The sequence below is a fragment of the Lutra lutra genome, chromosome 2 (assembly GCF_902655055.1).
Source record: "Lutra lutra chromosome 2, mLutLut1.2, whole genome shotgun sequence".
Classification (NCBI taxonomy): domain Eukaryota; kingdom Metazoa; phylum Chordata; class Mammalia; order Carnivora; family Mustelidae; genus Lutra; species Lutra lutra.
In genome coordinates this window covers 206,200,332-206,212,848 of record NC_062279.1, presented here as the reverse complement: position 1 = coordinate 206,212,848, position 12,517 = coordinate 206,200,332, and the positions used below count along the sequence as shown (strand labels likewise).

The following is a 12,517-nucleotide window of genomic DNA, read 5'->3' as shown; positions in this document are numbered from 1 at the left end:
CTCTCTCTCTCTCTCTCTCTGTCTACTTGTGATCTCTCTCTGTCAAATAAATAAATAAAATCTTTAAAAAAAATGGAAGAAACGCGATTTCAGAAAAATGATTTGCTTCACAGAACTCTGCTTCCGAGGACAGCGGAGGATGCGGCACCCGCCTCCCGCCAACCCCCGGCTCGTATCTGAAATGCCCTGTGCCCTCCAGCACAAGGCAGAGCCTCCCAGGACTCCGGCTAGTGGTTCTCGGAGCACAGACACTGGATCGGCCCCAGCAGCGTCGCCTGGGAACTTGGTAGAGATGCAGATTCTCAGGTCCCACCCTAGTCTCACTGAGCCAACAGTTCTGGGGCTACGGCTCAGGATCTGTGTTTTAACAACACTCCAGACGATTCTAGTGCTCGAGGTTGAGAACCGCGGCTCTGTTTCATTCTCAGCTGCCCAGAAGACCAAAGTGAAATGAGTAAACAAGTCACAGATTCTTTCGTGGGATGTGGAAGAGGAATTTGATGATGACCTCAGCGTTTTCAGGAATGCGGGCATTGTTACAGACTTAACGATTCGCATGGCCTGCTGGTGGCAGGGCTTCCTTCCTTACATTTGAACTACTAATCCATGCTTGACTTGGGCTCTTCGCACTAACCCTAACTCCCTAACAAAGTGTCATGCTAGTGTAGGACACAAATACTTGGCAAACTTTTTATATTTCCAAAAACACCATGTTTGATCAGATTTCCATGTGTATCCCTTAAACACTGTACGTTGCTTCCTTTTTTTTCAAACTTGACCTTCCAATGCCCCCAGAGGGACAATGATCCTGAAACCAGTTGGAAAATAAATTAAAGCAAGCACTGCTGAAATGAAGGGAGGGAGAGACTATCAGGAGCTCTCGACCTCAACCACTGTTGGGACTTGGGACGCCTGGGCGCCTCCGGCCCGTTGAGCGTCCAACTCTCGGTTACTGCTCAGGTCGTGACCGCAGGGTCCCGAGAGGGAGCCTTGCATGGGGCGTCCTGTTCAGCACGGAGTCTGGCTGGGATTCGTTCCCTCCCCTTCTGCTCCTCCCCCTGCTCTAAACACCCAAACAATAAATCTTAAAAAAACCTGTTGGACTTACCGTGTGCCAAGTCCTGTGCTAAGCACGCTTCCTGCATTAGTTCACTCAATCCTCACCAAAACTTATAAGGCAGATGTAACACATCCTATTTATAGATAATGACAAAAACTGATGCTGAAGTAATTTGCCGAGTCCACACGGCCGGCAGGTGTCAGTGTCATCAGCCTCTGCTTCTGATTACGAAGCTGCCTCTCATCTGAACCATCTTCACGTGGATAGTTTTCTCTGATCTTCGTTTTTTAAGGATTTTATTTATTTGAGAGAGAGAGAGAGAGAAATAGCGACAGAGAGCATGAGTGGGAAGAAGAGGGAGAGGTAGGCTCCCCGCTCACGAGCAGGGTGTCCCAGGATCCCAGGACCCCGGGATCATGACCAGAGCCGAGGGCAGACGTTAACCAACTGAGCCTCCCAGGTGCCCCTTTCTCTGATCTTCCAGAACTCTCCTTTGGAGATCATCAGAGCACCTGATACCTTAAGCCATCGGTGTGGCCAGTGGGCGGCTGAGCTGTCTGCTGCCACCGCCCTGAGAGAAGCCGGTCTGCCCTTGACCATGAAGGCTGGTTGTGCCCATTTCTCCGTGCAAAGTGTAGTGGCTTTGCAAGAAGTCAAACATTCACATTCAGAAGAACGAATGAAAGAGAAGGCGCCAATCCTGTTGGCACGAAACTAGTTAAAGCCAAACGCTTCAGAGCAAGCAGGGCTGCCGCTGTAGGTGCAGCTTGAGGGTTAGGTCACGTCCAACCGCCCGCCACTTCGTGCAGTGACGCGGCCGCGTCCAAACATTAAGCTTCCAGATCCGTGCCTCATAGCAACCTCCAGGACTCGGGAACTCTTGAAGCGCTGAGGAGAAATGGCAGCTCTCTGGTCAACGTCCAAACAGTCTGCTGGGTCTCGAGGGTTTACGATAGAAGGAAAAATAGACTCAAACAAACAAACAAAGTCATCACAGCTTAGAAGACGCGAGACTTCTCATTCCATTTTTCTAGTAAAAGATGGTTTTCCAAACCAAAAAAAGCTTATTGTAAAAGGCTCTGATGGAACAGGGTCCTGGGAGGCGAGTGTTAGGGGTTGAATTGTGTCCCTCCGAAAAGATACGTGGCGGGCCCAGCCCACCGTGCTGCGCGCTGCCACCTTTTTCGGGTAGAAGTTCATTGAAATGTACTTAATGAAGCGGAGGTCAGACCGGACGGAGTGGGCCCCAAATCCAGCATGACATCTGTCCTCAGGAGACAACCAGGTGGCGACAGAGTCACAGGAGGGGATGTGACCATGAAGGCAGAGATCGGGGCCGCAGCTTCGAGCCAAGGAACCCGGGATACTTTCAGCAAACCACCGGGAGCTGGAAGAGGCGAGGAAGGACGCCCTGACAGGTGGGAGAGCAGGGTTGGGAGCCTCCGCGCCTGATGGCAGGGAGAGGAGCGAGCGACGTCACGGCTTCCTCTGAAGTACTTCCGAGGGGCTCAGAGACAATGTACGGTTTCTTCTTGTCTTGCTAGAGAAAAGATCCATACTTGCCTCCGGTTCTTTTCTAGATAAACTGATCTCATCAGGGGCCTCAGAGCAAGGGCACTGGGGGGTGTGACAGAGCGGGCTGTTGGGCTGGAGTAGGAGGTCAGTGTGATTCAGAAGTTAGGGAAGCTGTTTGGGTTGGGTTTTCCATGAAACGCAGATTATAGTCAGAACAAACCCTGACCTCTCGGAAGCCTGTGCCATGGTCAACCCAGCCAGACTCCTGCCTTCTGTCGGCTCCTGGCCCCGTCCCTGAGGCTTCTGGCCGCCCCCGCCTGCGTTTCCCTCCTTTGTCCGCCCAGCCCCTCGCCTGACCTCGTGCTTCTAAATTGGAAACTCTCTTTTCTTTCCCTCTCCCCACGAGAACAGCTCTCACGTTTGTCAGCCCAGCCCAGACTTCTACTCCGAACACTGGTCTTGTATACTCAGTGTCTGCTTTTAGGTCTCACGTACCTGTTATTTCCTCCCAAGCTGACTTCCTCCCCCCTGTAACAATTCCATATTTACTTGTGCTTTACCCCTATCTGCTCATTTAATCTCAAAACCCACCCTACGGGGCCAGTACTGTTCTGACCCCCACTTCGGGGAGAGAAGACACAGAGAGGTACGAGGCTTGTCCGAGGTGATGTGACTGGTCTGCGGCACAGCCAGGATTCGAACCCAGGCAATCTGGCTGATCTCTGAGCTCGTCCCCAATATCCCTTCTTCCTCTAAATGGCACCAACTCCACAAACTGGGAGTCTCCTTTGATGTGTCTCTCTTTCCCTGCAAACTCAGTCCATTAGCAATCTCGAAAGTTAATCTCCGGGGCACTTCTCCCCATCTTCTTTGCCCCTGCTGTTGTCCAAGTCGCCCTCACCATTCCCCTGGACACGGACACCTTCAGCGGTCTCCTTTCCTTCTGTTGTCTGCCTCCCACCACCTCCCACACAGCAGCCAATGGGTCTGTGGCACTGGTCTGCACGGCCCTGGCCCTGCATGGCTGGGCTCAGCCTCCCTCTTGGCCCTCACCCACCGCCACCCTCCCCTTTGTCCCCCACACTTCAGCTCTCTGACAGCCTAGCTGATGTACGTGGAATTCTTCCTCCTCCTAATGCCTTTGTTCGTGCTGTTCCCTCTGTCTGGAATGTTCTTCTACCTTCATGCCTCTGCTTAAAGGCCCTCTTCTCTGACAAGCCAGCCTGGCCACTGGACTCGAGCAGGGCCTCTCCTGTCAGTCCTCCTCTCAGCCAGCCTTCCCCTGGGGGCATCAGCACTGGTATCACCTCCCACTGTTCATGTCTGTGTCTCCAGCTCCTTCAACATAAAATTCCAGGGGCGGAGACCTTATGTTTTACTCACAATGGTATGTCCAGCTGCAGCCCAGGACTCGTCTTCAGACAGGACCTTAATCAATAACTGTGAATGAGTTTGCCGGAAGAAAATGGAAGGAAGACGATGACACCCCAAGGTGTGGAATTTTTCCAAGGCCAACAAAAGCCAATAGGCTGCTTGATGAACTTGCTCCCTTCAAACATCAGTAGTCCAGAAATCAAAGGGACCGTTGTATCCTGGCAGATGTGGAAGAGGCTGGAAACATTTCGGTGGCCACGTTCAGCCCTGCAGGCTCTTCCAGGTCTTTCAAAGCTGGTTCCAGAAGCTGCGGCGGAAGACTGGTGAGCCAGGGATGTTCCCAGTGATTCCTTCCGTCTGTCTTCCTGTCTCTCCAAGCACTCGGGGGTTCGGTGGCAGAGGCAGCAAACCTAACCAGACTGGGTCTGAAACACTAGTCCCCCAAGAAAGTCTTTATCAACACAAACTTCTTTCTCAGAATAAGTTTCATTATTTATTTGAAACATATTATAAACAAGTTATTCTCATCTTCTTTTGAGTTATTTAGCACTGGTAACTGAAGATTACATTTTTCCTCCACAATCCAAGTCAGGTTTAGCTTAGCCAAGAGTTCTTGGCCAAACTCTCTTCTTGGCCAAGAGCCACAAGTAGCTGAAGACTATGGTGTCTATACTGGCCACATCCACAGTTAGATGAAGTATATTTCTATCGTCCAGGAGAGACACCTCTGTCAAAGGGACCTGCTCTCTAACTGCAGAAGATGGAGGGAATGTGGCTCACTGAACTGGGGAATCTGGCATCATCCATACCTTAGGAAATGGGTACTTGGCTAGAAAATGGTGCTGGTTTGGCAGGATGTTGGGACTACAGCGGTGACACCCACTCTCCTCCCACGTCACTTCTAGGGGAATGGAAATCCACCCATGAGGGACGGAGACGAGGGACGTCTGCTGTTTGTAATGTTACAGAAAGAACATTTCTTGTACCTGTGGCCACGGTCATGAATGCCCACATGATATGATGGCAATGTGCACTGTTTTATGACCTTTGTGTAAGTGTGTGTTTGGAAAGTGATAATCTTAACAATAAGTTGCTAAGAATTCTTCCTAATGTTAAGTAAATTTACATAATGGGAACTCCTTGCAGAGTTTATACAAAGACTACTGGAACTAAACATTCTCTGTGGTCCTTGGAGGATCCTGAAGCGTAATATCTCCCTGTCTCCCTCCCATCACCTCATGGGAGTGTCCTTTCCACTCTTCCAAAACACCTTGCCTCGGGCTGCACCTGCTGTACCCTCTGCCTGGATGCTCCTCCCCAAGGCATTCTCCCAGCTCACCCCCTCCCTGTTGACTTCTGCTCACATATCTGAGCAGAAAATCACACTCCCGCCACTATCATTATCTACTTCTGCTTTTCCCCCAGCGTACTTGAAACTGATATTATGTATTATACATTTATTTCTTTGTTTGTTAGCCATCTTTGCTAATAAAATCAGAGGCATATAACCTCCATGTTTTTCAAATTTCTCTTTCTCTGTATTTCCAGAGCCCAAAACAGGGTATGCCACATAGCAGATCTTAGTAAATATTTGTTGAATGACTAAGTGATAAAGAAATGTTTTCTTATTCTGAGTCTTGCTTTCTTTGATAATTCTCAAACACCACTACCAGACTTTTCAGAGCTCCGTGCCACACCTCAGAGATCTGAGTAATGCATTCTTCAAACCTTTCGTAAATGCTGTTCAGATGGGGCTGTCGCTACCTCTATTTAAACACGTCTCCAGAACCTAAGTGAAGTATTTAAACACAAATTCAAACACAAATGATTAAAAATAAAAGGAGCAAAGACGTGATCATGGAGGAAGGGGCAGACCTGAGAATTTTCTGCCCTTTTGACTTACTCTCTTTTATTTGGTGTGAGACCTCTACGTCTGTATTAATCTTACTGGTCCCCATTCTAAAATGCATGTTTTCCAACTGCTCTGCATTCACCAAAACACAGGCATTCAAGAGAATCAAATCACACCTTCTCCCCTTCACGTTCCTTGCTCTCCATCTAAAACTTTTTCTTTTCCTGTTTGCCTCTGACTCACCAGGCTTCTTCAATAGTTACTCATGAGATTTGGCAAATTCACTTTTTAGTATGATTAAATGTGAACGAGGGTCCCCACACCTCCGTGGTGAGTTGGGGTCAGAGAGTGGCAAAGGACGGGTCTTTAATGCTTGGTTTCTTCTTTCCTGGGAAGCCTCTCTCTTCTCAGACTGTAGACAGTTTCTTTCTAGACTCTGTCCTGAAACAAAGCTCTAATGTTTTGATTTGAAATCCAGGTCTTCCCTGATTTTCATTCACTTCCTGCAGAGGGCCACTTCCGCAGCTGCCAACATTTATCTAAATGTGCTTGGGGGGGGGGAAACGCCTGCGTGTCTCAGGTGGTTAAGCCACTGCCTTCGGCTCAGGTCATGGTCCTGGAGTCCTGGGATCGAGTCCCATATCAGGCTCCCCCTGCTCTGCGGGGAACCTGCTTCTCGCTCTCCCTCTGCCTCTCCCCCTGCTGTGCTCTCTCTCTGTCAAATAAATAAATAAAATCTTTAAAAATAAATAAATAAATACACACACTTCGGGGAGCATGGTTTAAAACACACACCAGACCGGAATCTGCATCACATTGAAGAGCACCTAATCAGGCTTGATGCCCGTTCTCCTTGGGATGTGAAAATTCTAGCTCAGGGAAAGCAGTTATGGAGCTGGACCTTCCAGCCCTGAGACGCAGCAGGCGGGGAGACCGGAGGAGAAACTCAACACGACCACATGCGTGTAACACAGGTGCTCCTCCCACATGTTTTAGATTTGCATGGTTGGGAAGAGCAAACACACCAGGAAAGAAAGGGCTGATGGATGTTCCCACCAAAACAAGACGTATGAACTGGACGGAGCCCTCACCAACTTCTGTACCCAGGACCAGCAGCATCCTATGCCCAGGGCTGGTGTCATCCATGGAACAGAATGGAAAGGCATTGTCTTCCCAAATTCTCTCTCCCAAGGGCCCTTTCCCGGGAGGCCTACTACTGATGCCACCACTCTGTCTCACACAGCAGAAATGGGACCATTGTGTCCTCATGGGTCAAACTACACTGGTCTTGTTCCCAGGAAAGAGAGGAAGCAGCACGCGGGGAAGGAAAGTTATGCTTTCTTTTTCATCAAGAACACATGTTCAAGGACTAATTTTTCCTATTAGCAAGTTTCCACCCCAGATGAGCCTTCCCCAACCCCTCCACTCTCAAGAATCCCTTTAAGTATTTCTTCTCCATGGACCCCATGTTTTGAGTGATTCTATCTGCTAATCTGTATTTATTACAAAGCATTACTCACTGTCCTGTGTTACTTATGATTTAAGATAGGAACTTCCAAGCAGAAGTTCTCATCAGCAGAAGGTAACCAGTGCCTGAGTGTTACTGTAATTTTAAAATAAAAAATAAAGGAATATGATATTTTGGAAATTCTGTGCAGCCCCAACCTGAGTTATATATGTATGATACAATAAGGAATATGGTCTTTGTCCTGGGTTCCTGGCAGAAAGCGTCCAAACCATTGGATTTCCTGATAGGAGTGTCTTTATTATGCCATCGAGGTGACTCATGGTGGACCTCTATGTAGGTATAGGACGGGGATGGTTGGCAGTTTGGGTGGGGAAGGAGACTGGAGATTGAGCTCAGTCCAACGGCCAGTGATTTAATCAGTTAGGCCTATGTAAGGAAATCCCAGTACAAACTCTGGACAGAGGCTTGGAGCTGCTCCCTGGCTGGTGGACACATGATGTGCATGGACAGTGATTCGTCCTGACTCCATGGGGACAGGACCCTTCCAGGCCTTGCTCTACATGTAAGCCGGCTTTATAATAAAACGGTAACCATAAGTATAGTACCTTCAGCGAATTCTCTGAGTCGTTCTAGACAATTACCAAACGCAAGAGGGTCATGGAAATCCCCAGCTATATGGGTCGGAAGAGCAGGAGGCTCAGAGACTCGCCGCTGACTCGGAAGTGAGGGCTGAGCTCTTAAACCTGGAGAGCTGAACTCCGGGTGGTCGTGCGGCACTGTAGGGCGGCACACCCGCTCGGACTGGGAACAGAGTAGACCACGTCACTACACATATGTAAGTATCCAAACCCACACAATCCACAACACCAAGAGTGAACTGTAGGGTGAACTGTGGGCTCTGGTGATTATGAAGAGTTAGTGCAGGTTCATTTGTTGCAAGAAATGGACCACTCTGGCAGTGGATGCTGATAATGGGGGACCCCGGGCATGTGTCTAGACCCTACACATGTGTCTACGGGAAATCTCTGTATCTTTGTTTCAGTTTTGCTGGGAACCTAAAACTGCTCTTAAAAAAATACTGAAAATTAAAAAAAAATACTGAAATAGGAGGGGTTAGTAAGAACCTATGTGGAGAAAACCCATCTATGTTCAGATGGCTCAGAGACAATCATTCCAATGGGGAGGAGGATGCTGTTGATTTGTAATAAAATCAGGCCCAGGAGACAGGCAGAAACTCCTTTACTAAAATGGGTGCAGGGATATTAATTAGCAAGGAATATGTTTTTTTTAAAAATAACATATTGAAATGATAATGATTACAACTAACATTCACTCAGTGCTCACTACATGCCAGGCAGAGTTAATGCATTTTACGAGAACTAGGTTAATTCTCGCAAGCACTGAACGATGCCGGTACTACTGTTCTATCCGTTTTACAGGTGAGGTAGCGGAGATGACAGCAGAGGACAGCAGGTCGTATTCAAGAGCCCGCCTCTGAACCAATTAGAGAGTTATGGAAAGCAGACCGGGGACTGTGGCTGGGCCATTTTCCTTCTGTCCCAGGAGTGCCCACTGTAGCAGGCACTTGCTGCCTTACTTGTTTAACTACCCTGTTGAGGAACTCCTTCCAGACACAGTTTGTAGGCGTCCTGTTTATGTGGTTGTATTTTTGCAAAATGTCCTTATCCCTTGGTTCCAGATTGGCTCTCTGTTCCCCTTCCTCATTTTTAAAGTTGAGCGTGGAGTGGGGAAGGGAAAATGTATAGCAAGTTAGGAAGTTATAACAGTTCATAATGATTACGGTGATTACGAGTTTAGAAAAAACTTAGGAAGATAATAAAAATACTAAGTTGAGGATTCAAACAAATGGTCAAAGGAAGTTAGGAACTGACCATGGAGCAAAGAGCTCAGAACGTTTGCTTGAGAAAGCCAGCTCTGTGGAAGGCACATCTGGAAAGACACTGCTATGGTATCTTAATGAAGGGTCATGTTCCTGCTCTTTCCGTCTCCAGCTGCCCCGGTGAGACGAGCCGCCCCCACGACTGCCCCCCTGCAGTGGACGGTCGTCCTGAACTGCCCCAGCTTCCCGATCACAGGAGCAGACAGGCAGACAGCACCGAGCCCAGGAACCCGAAGGCGCGCAACTCCTTCCGCTACAACCAGCGGATTCAGCGTTAAGACTGTGGGTGTGGGGCCCATGGTCAGTGACAAAGGTCTAGTGGTGCTCAGGAAGCGGAGATCCAGCCACAGAAAGCTTGCCACTTCCTACGTGCGACCACCATTAACAAGAACACCCGGGCCACCATCAGTGGCATCAGGTACACAATCCCCGAGAACGAGTCCAGCCCACATCTCTGCCCGACGGCCACTTGCAGAGCCCAAGCCATCCTGCTCAGCCAAAAGCCTGTGATGGGGAAGAGCCCTTGGGCCCACCCCACCAAGAGCTCCTGAGCACCTGCGGCCACCTCCAAAGCAATGAAGATATCAACCACACACACAAGTCAGTTTCCCAAGATGTTCTAATTTGTAGGTTGCACGAGTGACGGCTGTGGACTTAAAAGCAACCTAAAGGGACCCTGGGTCTGAAGAGACCAAACTTCTCATCAGGGGTTAAATAGGAGAACACAGGCCTGAACAGAGATAAGCAATGTTTCCAAATAAAGGAAACAGTAATGCAATGTGGATTGTTGACTCATCTGAATCAATGGGAGGTTGCACCACACCTAGAAGATAAAGACCTAGAAAACCAGCTATCATTTCATCTGCAAGGAAATACACCAAAATGGCAACCAGACTCTTCTCTCTGGATCCTATCACTCCGATAAGCTCCTCATCAGTTAGTAACCACGAGCTGATCCACGGTTTCGGAGAAAAGCATGGACTGGATCGCTTATTTGTGTTCAGGTATACATGTGCTTTTGTGTGTAAGAGGGAAAAAGAAAACAGTAAAACTTAGTGATAAGAACAATTACAGAAATCTCCAGGTTTTTATTTTCAATTGTAAAAAAAAAAAAAAAAGCATAACATAAAGTTTACCACATTAACCGCTTTTAAGTGTACAACAATTCAGTAGTGGTGAGGATATCCACAGTATTGTGAAACAGACCTCCAGAACTTTTTCATTGTGCAGAACTGAAATTCTATCCCTGTTAAGCAACACATCCCCCTCCTCAGCCCCTGGCAACCACAGCTCTGTTTTCAGTCTCTACGAATCTGACTACTTTAGATGCCTCATATAAACGCAGTCATAGTATTTTGTCTTTTTATGTCTTTTACTGGTTTATTTCACTTAGCATAACGTTCTCAAGGTTCATTCACGTTGTAGCGTGTGCCAGAATTCTCTTCCCTTTTAAGGTTGAATAATACTCCATTGCATGTCTGTACGGTAGCCCCACCTGCATCCATCGCAGATGCTTCCCAACACCCCCACGGAAACTGCAGATAGTACTGAATCCTATATACGCTGTTATTTTTTTTCTTAAACATGCACGGCTACCATAAAGTTTACTTCATAAACTAGACACAGAGGAAGAGTAACAACTTCGAAGGCATTAGCCGGCCAACTAAGTGGAGAGCCTGACCAAAACCAACCCCATGTCGATTTACTAATGGACAAGGACTAGAGGGAGACTTTTAACACCAGCATTTTGGAGAGATGCTTTTCCCCCCTCCCTCTGACTCTACCAAGTATCCATAATAGCAGCGGGAATTTTAGACCTGGAAAGAGGACAGCCTGCCCTCCTGGTCAGTGGTAAGGGGATAACATGGGCCAAGCAAACCTCCCATAAGCACCACCCATACCCAGAGCTGGTGTATCTGCATACAAGCTATTCTTCAAGCCTTTCTGTCCCTCACTTGAGAAATATAATGTATGTTCATCACTAACAAAAAAATTAGAGCACAGAAGGTGATGCACTAAAACGCAAATGTGCCCTTGCTCACAGGTCCGCCTTTCCAGAGAGTTTTCACGTAACATAGTCTTTATGCATATATTTTTTCTTTTCTTTTTACTTTCTTTTATACAGAACCATGGGGTGCCTGGGTGGCTCAGTCTGTTGAGCACCTGACTTGGGGTCAGGTCGTGATCCTGGGGTCCTGGGATCAAGTCCCAAGTCAGGCTCCCTGCTCAGCGGGGAGCCTGCTTCTCCCTCTGCTCTGCCCTTCCCCCAGCTCGTGTGTGCTCATGCTCTCTCTCTCAAGGGAATAAAGAGAAATCCTTAAAAATATTTAAAAAATAAACACACTCACTTTCCACACTATTCTATAACTTTTTCATTAATTAACATCTTCGGACATTTTCTTATTATCAATATATAGAGAACTGACCACCTTTTTCCCCATACTTTTTAACGATCACATCAAAATGACTATAAGTTAGGGGCGCCTGCAGGGCACAGTCGGTCGAGCACCCGACTCTTGGTTTTGGCTCAGGTTGTGATCTCAGGGTCCTGAGCTCGAGCCTGGTTTTGGGCTACATGCTCAGCACAGAGTCTGCTTGGGACTATCTCTCTCTCTCCCTCTGCCTTCCTCCTCAAACAAACAAATAAATAAATAGATCTTTTAAAAATGGCTGTAGGTTACAAATGAGTAACTTAATAATTTTATACACCATGGTGGCCATTTATGCTGTCTGTATATTTTCATTAATACATGAGTGTCATTAGGTCTGTATTTTTTCAGCCTTATGCAAGGACATCAGTAAGATAAATGCTCAGAAGTGGAAAAACAGGCTAAAATCGGTGTGCATTTAAACATCGATTGTCACCAAAGTGCCATCCAGTAGTCTGCCATGATCAGAGTAGGAGAGTACCTGTCTTGCCCACAGACTTTGCAATACTGGTCTTATTATAGGTTTTCTTCACCCCTACCAATTTTCTGGTAGAAATGGTTTCTCACTGTGTTATTTACATTTCTTTCTTTCCTAGTGAGTGAGAGCATCTTTTCATATGTCCGTGGGACATTTGTAATTCTTTTCATGTGCTGTTCACCTCTGACAAATTTTTCCATCAAGTTTTTTTTTATTGATTTATTCAGGTCATTTTTACATTAAGAAAATGTGTTTTTTGTCTGGTGTGCTCCAAATATTTTTCCCATGTGGGTTGTCTTCTGACTCTACTAATAGTGTCATTTGCTGTTTGCATATAAATCAGAAGTTTATATGCAGTTAAGTAGATCAATGTTTTTCTTTTAGGCTTTTGGTTTGGAATTATAGTGGCAAATGCCTTTTCTACTTCACGATTATTTTTAA

The 12,517-nt window shown here is 47.1% G+C and overlaps 1 protein-coding gene and 1 pseudogene across 4 annotated transcripts in view; one reads left to right on the top strand and one right to left on the bottom strand.

Moving 5' to 3' along the window:
* The window catches only part of ANXA3 (annexin A3), a 49,699-nt gene that overhangs the window by 32,763 nt on the left and 4,419 nt on the right, over positions 1–12,517 (bottom strand). The gene's annotated exons all lie outside the window — the stretch shown is intronic.
* On the top strand, positions 9,235–9,795 carry LOC125093895 (60S ribosomal protein L28-like; annotated as a pseudogene).